Source organism: Sciurus carolinensis, chromosome 4, assembly GCF_902686445.1.
Source record: "Sciurus carolinensis chromosome 4, mSciCar1.2, whole genome shotgun sequence".
NCBI lineage: Eukaryota > Metazoa > Chordata > Mammalia > Rodentia > Sciuridae > Sciurus > Sciurus carolinensis.
In genome coordinates this window covers 50691216-50706255 of record NC_062216.1, presented here as the reverse complement: position 1 = coordinate 50706255, position 15040 = coordinate 50691216, and the positions used below count along the sequence as shown (strand labels likewise).

The window sequence follows — 15040 nt, the reverse complement described above, 5'->3', positions numbered from 1 at the left end:
CTTTTCCTCCTTTTCATATTGTCTTGCCAGTTTATTTACTGTATGTCAGAGGGCTCAGTTTCTGTGTACTGCCAAATTTTAGCACGTGCATTTTTTTGAGAGTAGGAACTATGCTCTCTTTGTGAATTGTATGCGCTCTGGGGGTGCTTAATACATGCTAAATAATAACAGCCGTGCCAGTAGTTCCTGGAGAAATCAGCATTCCTCCCAAGGGTCAGATCCTATTACCATATACTTGTGTCCAACACAGGCAAAGCTGGAGGCATCCTTCTGCTCACTCTTCATTTTAGATAACACGGTTGAAACTGAATGTAACATAGTCTCTTGCTACCAAATTTCCTTTTGAAAAAGAATATTCTAGGGATATAATCACTGAGCATTTGGTTGAAACCCAAAAGGCAGCCTGTTATATAGCATAGTTCCTATACAGCCTTGCAGGCAAGTGACTTATTAAAACCTCACATGGGGGTTGGGGGTGGTAGCCTAGCATCTTCGAGGCCCTGAGTTCCATCGCCATCGCAGCCCAAAAATGAAAACAAAACCTCATGAGGATGAAGGGGACCCAGAGAAAAGAGTCCTTTCTGCTTCCTTGAAAACTTTCTCAAAGCTTCAGAGCAGAAGGCTATGCTCTAAGAATAAAGTAACAGTAAAATAAATCAGTGGCAATCAATAGCAATCTGTCAAAGCCTCTGGGTCTCAAAGCATGTAAAGAAGTAGAGGACTAGGGTGAGAGGGCAGGCAGCCAGTAAGAGCAACTCAAACAGGACTGAGGACAAGTGTGCACATCACCTGTGGTGGGAGTGATAGCAACGCAAGATGCATGTGGGTGTGCATAGCACGTAGGTCAAAACTGAGGGTTCCTGGGCTCTTTCTACAGATCACAAGGCTGTGTTTCTGGGCACATGGATCCCCCTCTGTGACTGTACCAGTTGAGCTGTGATCTGTCACTCCCAAGGTCATAACCAGTCTGAGCCTCCACTCATGCTGGAACCACGATCAGTATCACTTCATCGGGTGCAAAGAATAAGTAGTGAAGAGAATTCTAAAACCAGCAAACACAGGAGATTCCGACACTGCCACTTACATAATTAATACTATCTCCTCTTTCATGCACCTGATCACTCTCTCTCTCAGCACATAAATCTTCGAAACAAACACTCTGGAAGTGTTTATGAGCATTTAACAACTCATCCTAAAATACATGCTTCACTAAGACAGAAGTTGATAGAAACATTAACAAAATGGACAAAGTCTAATCTGCTTTTCTTTTCGGCAGGACTAAAAATTACAATAAATGAATTTTAGCTTGAAAACTAACAACTGCAACATACCCTGAAACACCCACCCACCCTGTGAGAGTCTGATGGCACCTTACTAACAATGAAAAGAATAAGAACTGTTACATTCTTTGAATAAAGGACATATTATAAAGAATATATTGGAACAGAACCCCTTTTTCTGTTGAAGATGACATGAGAGACCTTTCTGTTATAATTAATCTAGACTACAAATTTTTCTTCTGCTCAATAAAAAACTAAGTTAAAAAAAAGTTTCTTTCTAAAATTAGCCTAGGAATTCAGTTCTATTTTCCCTTCTTACATTCTTTTCCTACTAACTGTACCAATGAAACATTTCCTTTCATTGTTGACATTTGTATTTAAAATCAGACAACACATAATAACAAAGAAGTTTTAAATGAAGTTTTTGCAAAATGGGAAAATGGCATCCACAGTATGGAGGGTTTGCCTTCCTCCTTGCTCACAGATGAAGATATGGAAGCCTAATTGTTTTATTAAAATCAATATTCCTAGAGCTGATGTAATTTACATGTTAATTGATAAAAAGAAGTTTTGCCTGGTTGTATGTTATAAGCAAGCTATTTTGACATGAAGTTGGTCTACTCAGAATGCAAACATGCTTCAAAATAAGCAAGATGATTCTGATTTAATTTAAAATATTCGATACTAAAGTCAGTTTTCTTCAGCCCAAATTTAAGTTAGTAATAACTTGTTAAAGACACTTAAGAGGAGAGACTTTCATGGCCTCTGGATAATTTTGATAACTAAATCAAACAGAGGATGCTTCAAATTACTCTCTACACTCTTTCTCATAATTTAATTTTTAAAAAATACTTCTGGTTAGGAACATATGGGCCTATTTTTAAACACAAAATCTTTTTTTAAAAAGTTAATCATCTATACATTTAACAAAATTACATTTGATGCTCCCATTATTTTTGCAGTATCAACTTGTAGAGCCGGGTAGAACAGGAATTTGCTTTGAATATTTTTCACCCTAGAGTTAGGTTACCATGGAATATGACGTTCCTGTATTTACAGGAACCATTTCTACTAATTAAATATTTTAACAGATGAAATAAGTAATAATCTATAGGCTGCTATTACAAAAATAAAAATAAGTAAGAATAAAATAATTTCTCTTGGGAAACAATAATGTGGGTTTCTTTCCTCAGTATTCATTTAAAGAAAAACCTTTTGCCACCATCTTACATGGCCCTAAAGTACCAATCCCAAAGTTTCCAGTTTTCCTAAGAGTTAAAAATTACTAATGATAGTCACATTAGGAAGGTTTGAGGCGCAAAGAACAAAGAGAAGTCTTAAAAATTCACTCAGTACTTACAAGTAGTTTCAAAGGAAATCTGAACCACAATTCTTCAGAAGTCTGCTCTCCCGATCATAAACACAATCTGAAGTCTAAAATAGATATCCTATCACATTAGGCCGAGAAGTCACATTTCAGCTTACTAACTTCTACTTGGGTAAACAGTTTTACAACTCATAGAACAAACCCTGGCTAAAATTAACTGCAGCCGAGCAGCAGGCAGGAACACGCTGATTTGCATCATGTGTGCCGGGATTTATTCACTAGGACAACATCGGTGTCCTCTTAATGGGAAATTTGGCCAAGGGGCGTGCCCTAGTGAACAATACATAGCATCATGATTATGCTAATTATTGAATTCAGTCCAATAACACTAACTTCTTTTAAGTTGGTTTTGCAAGTACTGACAAAGAGAAAGAGTAAGCTCTTTTCTGCAACAGGCAATCACTTGATTTTATGCACATTCAAATCAGACAAAACTTTGGCAACAAGGTGGCAGTACTGCATGCTCTTTCACAAGCAAAAGTAGATTAAAAGGACATTCCGACAGATTATTTGAACAGTATGATTTAAATGGGGTACTACGTGAAATTAAGTAGGCATCAAATACACATACCAAAAAGCCTATCAATTGAACACCCTTTAATTAAAGCTTTTTCTGTATAGTTACTGAATTAATTGCATCCACATGCTTTCTGGCTTTGTCTTCTGTACCTCCCAAGGAGTTGCTAGGAGGACACAGGTTCACTAATAAATCACAACAGAGAACAAACATCTCAAATATTTGCAAAAGACATTGTCCTTGGCAAGAAGCATTTTGAAGTACATTTAACTGCTTGGCTGGCTGCAAATGGAAAAATTGTCCTCTATAGGTGACTGAACATCCTTAAAGCATATTAGAGCTTAAGAAACAATTAACAATCCCAAGAACACAACTGATACTTAAAAAAAAAAAAATTAGAACATGGTACTTTCTTTAAAAAAAAAAATGCCAGCCAGGCACAGTGACACATGGCTATAATCCCAGTGGTTGGGGAGGCTGAGGCAGGAGGATCTCAAGTTCAAAGCCAGCCTCAGTAAAAGCTAGGTGCAAAGCACTCAGTGAGATCCTGTCTCTAAAGAAAATACAAAATAGGGCTGGGAATGTGGCTTACTGATTGAGTGCCCCTGAGTTCAATCCCCAGTAGCAACCCCCCATGCCCTTATTAAGTACAACTTAGAACAAAGACACAGAACTGCTAAGCATCTATTCAAGATGATTCAGATAAGTTTGCTTTACACAATTCACTTCTGATGCCATATTTTACTTTTAATGGATACTTTATAAAAGATATTAAAGCACTTTCAAACATCAATCAAATCTCCAAACAGTTCTGGAGATGTCACTCCCCGTCCTTTTGAAAACAGATATACGGTAATTCAATGACTTGAATCAACACTGGATTATTCCATCCCTCTCCTAAACCCTCTATGACATGTCTTTCATATTAACTATTTAGCTATAATCCTATAGACTTTTCAAAACTGCTTGTTTTCCTAATTTAAAAATGTTACAAGTTAGTTTACACTTAGGAGTTTATTCTACTCAACTCCCAAATCTCAGGTCTGAGCTCCAGAGCTTAAAAATCACTCCTTGACTCTTACTACTGGCAGGTTTCATGTACATGGACCCTTAAAACACGAAGCATTGTCCATCTGTGGCACGCATGCCAAAAGTAGCGAACGGGTTGATTTTCATTGCATAAGCTGGTACTGGACAGCATAATCCCCTTCCTGTTGTTTACAAAAACTGCTGGCTGTTGGTCTGACTCTCCATCCCCAATGACCAAACTCAGGCTGCTGCAGCTGGCACCTGACCCATCTCTACAAGATGGTGGCTGTGTACTCCATGTCACTCCAACCAAAGTCCCTAGAAGTGAGCATTTCCATTGTGTTAATAGGAAGAAGTCAGCACTAACTTTTTTTTAACTGGCTGACCTTCAGTTAATATAATTATTCTCAGTAATCCACAGCAAACTTATTCTGGAATTCTTAATGCCAAGAGAGGGCATTGTGAGGCTTTTCTCCCCCCACCTCCTCTTGTAGCACAGGAGATTGAACCCAAGGGTTCTCAACCACTGAGCAAAATCCCCAACCTCATGCCTTTTTTGTTTATTTGCTACATTACCCAGGCTGGCCTTGAACTTGCAATCCCCCTTACTCAGCCTCTTGAATGGCTAGGATTAGAGATGAGCACCACAGCACTTGGCTTGTGAGGCATTTTTGACATACTAAGTCTTACTCTATTATGCCACAGTAGTCTTTAAGCCAAAACATTATTTCTGCCCTAAACCAGAAAGTAAGAAAAGCAAACATACCAAATTCAGTTATGCATCAGATTTTGCACTGAAGAACAATTTGATGTACGACGGATTCAATATCCATAATAGAGAAGGCAGGGGACACTGAGCAATTTTTCAGCTTCTCATAGGTCAAATATGCTGAGTATGACTCGCTGTTTCTTTCAACAGCAACCACACCTGTTCCAAAATGCAATAACCAAAACATTCCAAAGAAAATAGTGTATCCTTCAATTTACATTAGTCACTTTGCTGCTTCCTTTTCATTAGTGAAAATAACTTGAGACAACTGCATTTTTTTTCTAGGTATCCTTATGGCAGTGGAGAAAAATCTGTGAATCATTAAAAGCAAGGTAAAGTGTTTCCATTTGTTCTCAGAATTTTTAATGTGAGGGAGGAGGGATAGGTAGCACCATACAAGTGCAGGGTAGAGATCTAAGAAATCTTTAACCCAGTAGATTCAAGACATTTTTTTTAAAACTGCCACTTTTATGAATTCATGCTAATGAATTAACCTGGATAGCAACCTTCTGGAACAGCAACATATGTAATTCTAATATTTCTAATAGTCACTTTAAAAAAAAAAGTGATTATAGGTATGCACAGCTCAGGAGGTTAAGGTAGGAGGATCACAAGTTCAAAGCCAGCTTCAGCAAGTTAGCAAGGCCCTAAGCAACTTAGTGAGATCCTGCCTCAAAATATAAAAAGGGGCTGGGGATATGGCTCAGTGGCAAGCACCCCTGGGTTTACTCCGTAGTACCAAAAAAAAAAAAAAAAAAAGGAGAGAGATGAAATTAATTTTAGTAATATATAATATATCTTGTTATCTCATTTAACTCAGTATGTCCAAAAAACTATTATTTCAACATGTAATTATTTTAAAACTATTAATATCATATATTCTTTTGTTTATACTCATCTGTGAAACCTAGAGTGCATTCTACAATTAGGACATCATATTTCAAGTGCTCATGTACTTAGGGAATATCCTATTAGATAGTTCAAGTCTAGAAATATCTTTCTGACAACAGTTTTCTACAACATATATTAACCTGCACATACATATAGTCATGTGCTCACTCACATGTATTAGTAAACAGAAAATACAATATGGGGGACACAAGGATGAGAAAAGCTTAGTTTTGTCCTCAAGGATCCAGAGTCTAGAGGGTTTGCATTCTTAACCTCTGAAATAATACACAAAATGTTCTTTGTTCAAGGAGTGTATGTTTTCTGTAGTGATAACTTTGTTTGTGGCTTTATCAAAAAAGGGGTCTGTGACCCAAAAAATAAAGAGCCAGGAGGTTAGCCTGGCAGCAGATGGTAGCAGAAGAAAATTGAAGAATTGAGACAGAAAGTGAGGGAAAGACCATTTAGACAGAAATGAAGATAAATAAACCTAAAGGGAATAAAAAAATTTTTCTTATGTATGGAATTCAGTTATAACATCTTGTAACAATATGGGTATGTTCTAGTTACTGGGGACGGAAAGGAAAAACAAAGTCTTTGTGTTGAAGGAGTTTATATTTTGGTGAGTGGAATTGACTCATCCAGGCAAATACAACATTTTGGGAAGTATGAAGATACAGTTTATGTGCAACATGTTATCATAGGAAGTAAGGGTCACACAAGAGGGACATGGTCTATTTTCTGAATGAAGATTACTTTCTGATGAAATTTTAAATATATTTTCTAGAATAACTTGAGATTATTATCCAATATTTTATTTTGGAAACAGAAGAGTCAGAGATCATGGAAGGACTAGTATTACAAAATATCTAACAATGATATCTGGAAATAGCAGAGAAGGGTTCCATTCTGACTATCATCTCTATGTTAAATCTAATGTTTGGTCCAGCTACTGAAAGTGGTAGGGTATGGAAAAAAATTCAGATTTTACCATGGTTCTCAGTTTTTCAGAGGATGATACAAAATACTCAAAGCCTTCAACATATGAATGCTTAAGAAAAAAAAATATCAACCTATTAGGGAAGAAATTATTTGGATGGTAGGTAGATAGTCAGAAAGACCTGGGTGCAAAATCTAATGCACCACCTATCAGCACTGCAGTCTCAAGAGGCTTCCTAACATCTGTGTGTCTGTTTCCTCATCTGTGATAAAGAGGCAATAAAGATGACATCAAAGGGCCGTGAGAACTCAATGAGATGATGTACAGCACTGGCACACAGGTATTCTCAGTAAATGGTTGTTAGCTATTATGATCACACCACTTCTACCATCAGTGTAGTATTTGCTGAAGATCAATTTTGGGATATTTACTGAAAGAGTATTAAAGGCTCTCTCCTCTTATAGTTAAAGCTTCAGAAAATAAAAGTTAAAATGAACTCCAAATGATTGCTAAGTATTTCAGGGAAAACTGGGGTCTGTAAATACTCTTAAAACCCTGTAACTATCACAGCCTGTTTAATTTTTCTATTATATTGCCTCCATCCCTAGCCTGAGGCTGAATCAGAATTTCAACACTGACCAAATAATAATGCAAACTGCATATCTTGGTAGATTGTTGCAGTAATGACCCCCTATCTTCTCCTATATCCCTGTATCCTTAGCCTTAGGCATTATCTTCCCTTGACAACTCTGCGCTTGGCCACTGGGACAATAGCAAGCTTAACCCACAATCTTGGAAAGTTCTGGCTCTCTGGGACTGACTTTGCCCTTTCTTGCTGCTCTTTGAAACTCTAAGGCTACTATATGAAGCAGCCTGGCTAGCCTACTGAGGACAAGAAGACCATATGGAGCAAAGACCCATGCACCTGTAAACCTGCCAACTGCCTGATGTGTGAGTGAGGCCATCCTAAACCACAGAACCCCTGCCAACCTGCCAGCTAACCACAAAGATCAGCCAGGTTAGTTCAAATCAGAACCACCTAGGTGACCTCAAAATTGTGAGACATAAGAAATGTGTGCAAGTGTTTTTTTTAAGCCACTAACATTAGGTGGTTTGTTGGGCAGCAAAAGTTCACTAATACACATACCTTCAAGAAATCTACAAGCAGACAGTAGAATGAATCGAACATAACTTTCCTATAATCATATATGAATACATGACCAGTGTGACTCCACATCATGTACAACCGCAAGAATGGGAAGTTATACTCCACGAATGTATGATATATCAAAATGCATTATACTGTCATATGTTAACTAAAAAGAACGAATTAAAAATTTTTTAAAAGGTAAGGATTTAAGGACCTAAAAAAGAAATCTGTACACTAAAGAATTATTATTCCACCCTAGCTTTCAAAATGATTACATTGGTATAATCCATAGCTATTCAATTTTTCTGAACTCTAAATAGAGTATCAATTTATATGCACATGAACAGAGAACACTAAAAATATGACTTTTTCTTCAGCAAGCAATTTTTTGCAAGTTAAAAAACTGATGTAAGTAGTAGCAAACTCAAGATATTTCTTTTTAAAATGTTAACAAATATTTAATTCAGCATCATTTTATGAAATAATTTATACCAGGACTGTGAAAGTAAAGGAAGCATTATCACTGCTTTGTTTGAATACTTGTTTTAACACAGTTAATTTTTTTTTAAGTGCATTAGAATACTACTGGGAAATTTTGCACTAACAGTCATCCATTTAACAAACACTTGTTAAACAGTTGATTCCTGCTACTATCAAACTCCCAAACATTTGCAAGATTTGCATGAATGGAAAGATGCCTGTGACTATAGGAGAAATGTTATAAATGACAGTTCTGCCCTCAAGAGTCACATAATCTGATGAGACAGGACAGTATACATAAACTTTATCATGTAAAGGGGTAATGAGTAAGCATCTCCAAGGGTAAAAATTCATTCCAATAGGGAGGTTAAGAAAAGAAGTTTCCACCTGTATTAATCAACAAAGGCATCTTGGTGAAAATGACATTTGAATTGAGCCTTCTACATACTGACTTTCAATAGCAAAAGGAGTGGAAAGAACATTACATGGAAGCAATGCCACAAGCAAAGATAGAGAAAGGAAAGCTATAATGTGTGTCTGAGGAACAGCTTGGATTCAGATTTCAGTTCCATTAATTAATAACTGTTTTGATTACTGATAAAGTACTTGATTTCTCCAAATCTAGGCTATGGAGTCTACACCATTTTTTTAGTATGGCCTACCCTACTTTCTAGAAGGCTCTAAGAGGGTGCTTTAACAGAGCTGTTACTGATGAGTTTGATCAAATCCCAGCTCTACCATTTTCTAGTGTTGAGACCACAGGAAGTTATTTGAATTCTCCCTGCCCATCTGTAAATTCAGGATAAGAATACAACCTCCAATGACTATTGCAAAAACAACACACATAAAGTCCACAAAACAGTGCTTGACAATAGATTTTAAAAATTATATACATAGATGTGTATAAATATACACACACACACACATACACACATACACACATACATACATATATGCTAGATAAAGTAACAATGAAGGGAAATTCCTGGTTGAACCACTACGTAAGTAATTAGAGAATCTACTTTGGGGTTCTGTAATTTTAGGCTCCCTTGCTATCTTATTTCCAGTGGAAATGAAATTTGTAGGGTAAGACTGAAAGGGCCCACATAACATTAACCCAAAGTCACTAGTTTTACTACTAGAAAATTCAGAAATATATTCTAATGGTTCTGCTATTTCCCTATCAAGTGTCTGAACATTTATAAAATTTGTTTGAAGAATAGATGCCCAAGCATATAGTAAAAGACACTTGGCATCAATTTGCCAAGATTTGGGAAATCAAGAATTTATTTTCTAATTTTTAACAAATAGTTTTGCTGTGACTACATATGATCTATTCCCAACTGGATAAACTGAGAAGTGATCATTTTCAGGAAAAGCAGTTAAAAATTAACTTCAAATTAGCGATGAAATATCCATGAGATTCTAACTGCACCACAAGAATCCAGCAGGTGGCTAGTTTCAACAGAGAGACATGGCATACGTGTCTTGATAAATGTACATGATTAAATACTTAAACACAAAGCATTTCATTTTTAAAAGTACTGTGATTGCTGATTTTTCAAAGAAGCAGCAATAAGCAACACACCAAAACCAGAAGGATCAACATAATAGTCTAACAATTATAATAATCCAAGAGGCCATTCTCAGAAACACCAGAGACCAGATCCTTTACATAGGAACTGCTTCACAAACAGGTAGTGGACAAACAGTCCTGGGATATCCTTGGTTGACTGTAGATTATAGATTGTGAAGTAATAGATGATTATCCATTTTAGACCTTAATGCTTTCATTTTAAGAGTTGGTTTCTTCTTTTCCTTGATATTATATTCTCTCTCAAATTGCCAGGAGAGGGTTATTTCACAGGTTTTTGACTCAGATCTACCCAAAATTATTGTTCTTAAAAAAAAAAAAAAAAAAAAAAAAAAAACCCAAACTGGAAATTACCCTTTTCCATTTTCCCAATTGAGAACCTTTCATGAAAACCATATTGAAAAAGGGAGTTCTTGATAGAACCAGAGTCCTTTAAAAAGCTTTTAAACAGAACAAAATACTCTTTTAAAATAAGGTAGAAGTGTAAGAGGGTAACAGTTATAAATTCCAACTAGTATTTTGATTTTGAAAAAGAAAATTTGTCATTTTTATTCATGATTATTAAAGGAATAGGCAGCTAGTTTGAGTATTCTATTTGTTCATATGCAGCATACTGGAGACACAAATGCGCAAATCATATCATTAGACTAGTATTTAGTGTTGATCATACCAATTTTATAGAGGTCAATATTTGGGGAGTGAGGGCAAATAAACAGTCCCAACATCCCCCAAACAATAATCAAAACAATTTCTGAGATCATTTTCTAAATAAAGCAATGTCTCTCAAAACCATCTTTAGCTTAAATTAACCCTTGGCACTTAAAAAACAGGAAGAATAAATCATATTTAAGTTACAATTCTTTACAATGTATTGTACAATTCTAAGACATGTGGAGAAAGAAACATATTAAAAATAACCAGGAGAAGGATTAGACAGCAGCTACAACACAAAGGCCAGGGGTGAGATCAAAATTAGAAACATATAATGTCTAGAGAACTGTCCAAATAAGGGTATCTTTAGATCAGTAACTAAATTGGGATAATCCACTGGGCTAAATAAACAGCTGCCACAATCCTAATGGCTGGTTCCCCATCTCTCATTCAGAAATCTCTAGGTCTTAAGAGATAAATATAATATGATTTTATGCTATAATATTCAATTAACATTTAATGTTTGGAGGTATTTTAAAAGCTGGTTCTAACTTTCCTAGTCCTAGATGATAAACTTCATATACTTTGATCTTTCCTGTCTACAAAAGAATGAAAAGCAATAGAAGAGGACAAAACTGTGGAGTCTTCCTAACTACAGCTAGTGTTGCATATATACTTGTATTTCCCAACCCCGTAGATCTCCTGATTCCCTGAGCAAGCTGCTGTTCTTTCACTCTCACTTTCTATTAAGCTTTCAGAGAGCTGCTTTGCCTGGTACCAAGCATGAGGGAAATGCAATGAATAGGATCCTATCTCTGAGGAGTTCAGTGTGCTCTGGAAAACAGACTTATAAATAATTACAACACAGCAAATCCTATAATGGAAATTTGTGCAAAAGTAAGGGATGCAATTGTCTTTGGAGCTGGGGTCTGGGGTAGGGGAATTTTTGCCACAGAAATGCCCAGGTAGAAAAAAGGTGAAAGGCATTCTAGGAAGAGCAATCACAACAGGTAAAGACCAAGAGGTAGGAAACAACACAGCATGTTCTGGGAACATCAAATGGGACAAGAATGGGAGAAGAGGTAGATTAGGCTACAAAAGAACAGACTGATGAGAGATCAATGAGGTCCACATGTCTTTAGTCCATTGCCCTGTGGCCCTGAGGCTCTCAGCTCTGGATACACATTGAAATCTCTCTAAAAGTTTTGAAGCAAAATAATGATGCCTGTTACTTGTTAATTGGTCTGGCATGGGACTTGGGCATTAGTAATTTTTAAAACTTCCCATGGAATTCTAGTATGTGGTCAAGGATAAAAACCATCACTGTAGACAACAGGGGTCAATGGAATTATTGACACAGGATGGTATGAAAACATTTTTAAAGTTAACTGGGTAGCCATGTGAAGAGCAGATGAGAGATAGACACACTAGGGGAGGATTGTATTCATTTACAGGCTGTGAAATCAGGCAAGAGAGAAGCATCTTAATCAGAAATTGTTATCCTTTTATGGGTTACTGACTTGTGTGATGTTTGTGGTAAAGGCTAAAAGCTTTACACAGGAGAAATGCACATATCTCAAGAAATGTACATTCAATTTTAGGGCACTCTGAACCTTTTTCAGTAATAGATTCAGCTTAAGAAACCCCGGTGCAAAGGTGCTGATGACAAAGAGGAAACTGAGACTTCTGAAGCAATGGCACTGATGACTTGGCTGATGGGAAAGAGGAGGAATTAGGAATTGTCAGGAGTCATATGAAACACTTAACAGGTACTGAGTTCCTTAATTTTTCCCAATTCTATAAGAGATTGCTCTTATATCTATTTCATAGTTGAGAAAGCAGATTTTGAGATGTTAATTATCTTTTCCAAAGTCACATGGAGATAAGTGGTGGAGCAGGAATTTAATCCCATACAGTTGTGACTCCAAAGCACAAGGTGTTAACCTTTTCCCCTACTTCCTCAGATGAATGTACCATCAAATAGAGAAGACAGGAGGATACAGAAGGAGAAGGTTTAGATAAAAGGTGGGGATCAGGAATATAAAACATTAGTTTTAGACATGCTGTGTTCAAGATAGTTCAAAGCCTGGCAAGGTGGCATACGCCTGTAATTCTAGCAACCTGGGAGGCCGAGGCAGGATTGCAGGTTCAAGGACAGCCTCAACAACTAAGAAACTTATCAAGACCCTGTCTCAGGGGAAGGGAAAAAAAAAATAATCAAACATCATTGCCCTATGTAAACGTATGATTACACAAATGGTATGCCTTGACTCTATGTACAAACAGAGAAACAACATGTATCCTATTTGTATACAATAAAAAAAAAAGACCCTGTCTCAAAGCTCAGTGGTAAAGCACCCCTGGGTTCAATCCCCAGTACCAAAAAAAAGAATTGTTTGAGACAATCAGATAATAATACCTGTTAAATGAGGAAGAAAAAAAAACTAGAAAAGAAATCAAGAGGTGAGAGCAGACAATACAATAATAGATGGTTTATGGAGTCTGCTCTATGGGTCAGGTGCTATGCTAAGAGATTTCTCACATGGTATAAGTGCTGTCATTATCTCTCCTTTACAAGTGAGGGCCAGACATGGGCAATCACTATGTGAGAGAGCTGAATTTGAACCCACCAGCCCATCTTGACTTTTAACCTATACCTCTCTGGCACTACAAAAAGAAGTAGAAATCATGGTGTCCTAAATGGCTGCAGCCCCCAACCTGTTACAAGACTACAAGCTGAAGACAGTGTTTTTAAAAAAAAGTTTCATATAAAAAAGTTTTGATAATATTTGTCCATTTATATAACCTAAAGGATTTCTATGTTTCATTTATTTGAAGAGTAAAAAGAAAGATTTCAGTCCCAACCAACTTATACAAATGCTGGAGATGCATTTATTTAATTTACGAGTATGCAAATCTATGTAAATGATAAAGCATGATATAAATTTCATAGTATTATTATTATTATCGAGGTCAGAATCCAAAACAACTGGTCTAATGGTGATAATATACCTGTGTTTTCAAAAGTCACTATGAGGACATTTCTCAATGGTGAAATTTACTTTTTTACTCATTCTTTTAGCGTGAAAAGATTGTGGGTTTTCTTCTTTTCAAAGTAACAAAAATGAAAACTTAAAACCATACCATACTGTAAGTCCAGACTAGTTACTTCACACTGAATAGCAATACACACTGCAGGTTCAGATAAAAACCTACAGTATTTCAACTTTTAGCATCTTTGAAATACCTGTAATGACAATCATATAGACTTGAATCCATAGAATTCTTTCTATATAAGTACTTTTAAAGAGACTATAGCATCATTCCAGAACTTTCTTCTGTTTTAGAATTAAGTTTCTTGAAAGGAAAGAAAGAAAATTCCAACTAAAAAAGTATTTAAAGTCCTGTTATTCAGCCTTTTACTTAGAGTGGAATTCTTCCCAAAGTCGCTATCCCTGTCACCCATCACAGGTTAGAAATGCTCTATAGAGTAAGGAGTCAGCCCATCCCATTGCTGGAAAGATCTCATTACTACAAGGGTCTGTCTTAGATCAAGTCAAAATCCTTTGCCTTGTAATTTCAATTCATTTATTCAAACATTTACTGATGAGTTATGTGTCCCATAAGTTCTATACACCACTCTGGTCTTCCTATTCCCCAACTTTCAAGGGTTGCCACCATTGGTCTTTTACATTCTCATCCTTCAGATCCAACAACCCAAACTCCTTTAGCAATAGTTCCTCATGTTGCTTCAATTCTCGAACATCACTAATTCTTTGTCTCCCTCCTTTGCCAATGTCTCATCTAAAATGTGGTTCATAGACTTAAACACAATTCATCAAATGTAATCTAACTAGACAATCAACAGGGAAACAGACTCAATGTAATTTAGGCATGCACTAATGAAACCTGAGATTACTCCATTTTTAGCAGCCACATCAGAAGTAGCTCATATAAGCCTATGATCAAATAAACTCCTATTTTTCATCTTGTGCATTTGAGATTGCCTGTTACCCCCAAACAGTTCTCAACTCCTTTAGATGATTAATCCTTAGTATATTTTATCTTGTTTATTTTTGAACATATGATGATCTTTTAAGAGTATTCTGAATGTAGTCTGTTACCTATGTTATTAGCCATTTCTACTAGATTTATGTCATCTGGAAATCAGACACACTTATTTCAATCCAGGTCTTCACACAGTGAAGATACTGTAATCTAAAATTTATTTGGGGGAACCTAAAGTACTTTATAGGTTCTATTGGCTGAGTACTCTGAGGTATACATCATCAACTTCTAACTTTTTTGTGGTTTCCTCTTAAGGAGTCCTATCAAAGGGATTCTAGGAAGTACAA

The 15040-nt window shown here is 36.3% G+C and overlaps 1 protein-coding gene across 9 annotated transcripts in view; it reads right to left on the bottom strand.

Moving 5' to 3' along the window:
* Slc20a2 (solute carrier family 20 member 2) overlaps positions 1 to 15040 on the bottom strand; it is a 100388-nt gene that overhangs the window by 66604 nt on the left and 18744 nt on the right. Inside the window, exon 1 of one of the 9 annotated variants that reach the window (XM_047551100.1) lies at positions 2641 to 2873. The exons of the other annotated variants lie outside the window; for them this stretch is intronic. The gene's annotated coding sequence lies outside the window, so the exon portion shown is untranslated. Of the gene's footprint in view, positions 1 to 2640; positions 2874 to 15040 lie in introns of those variants that run through there. 9 annotated transcript variants of the gene reach the window in all.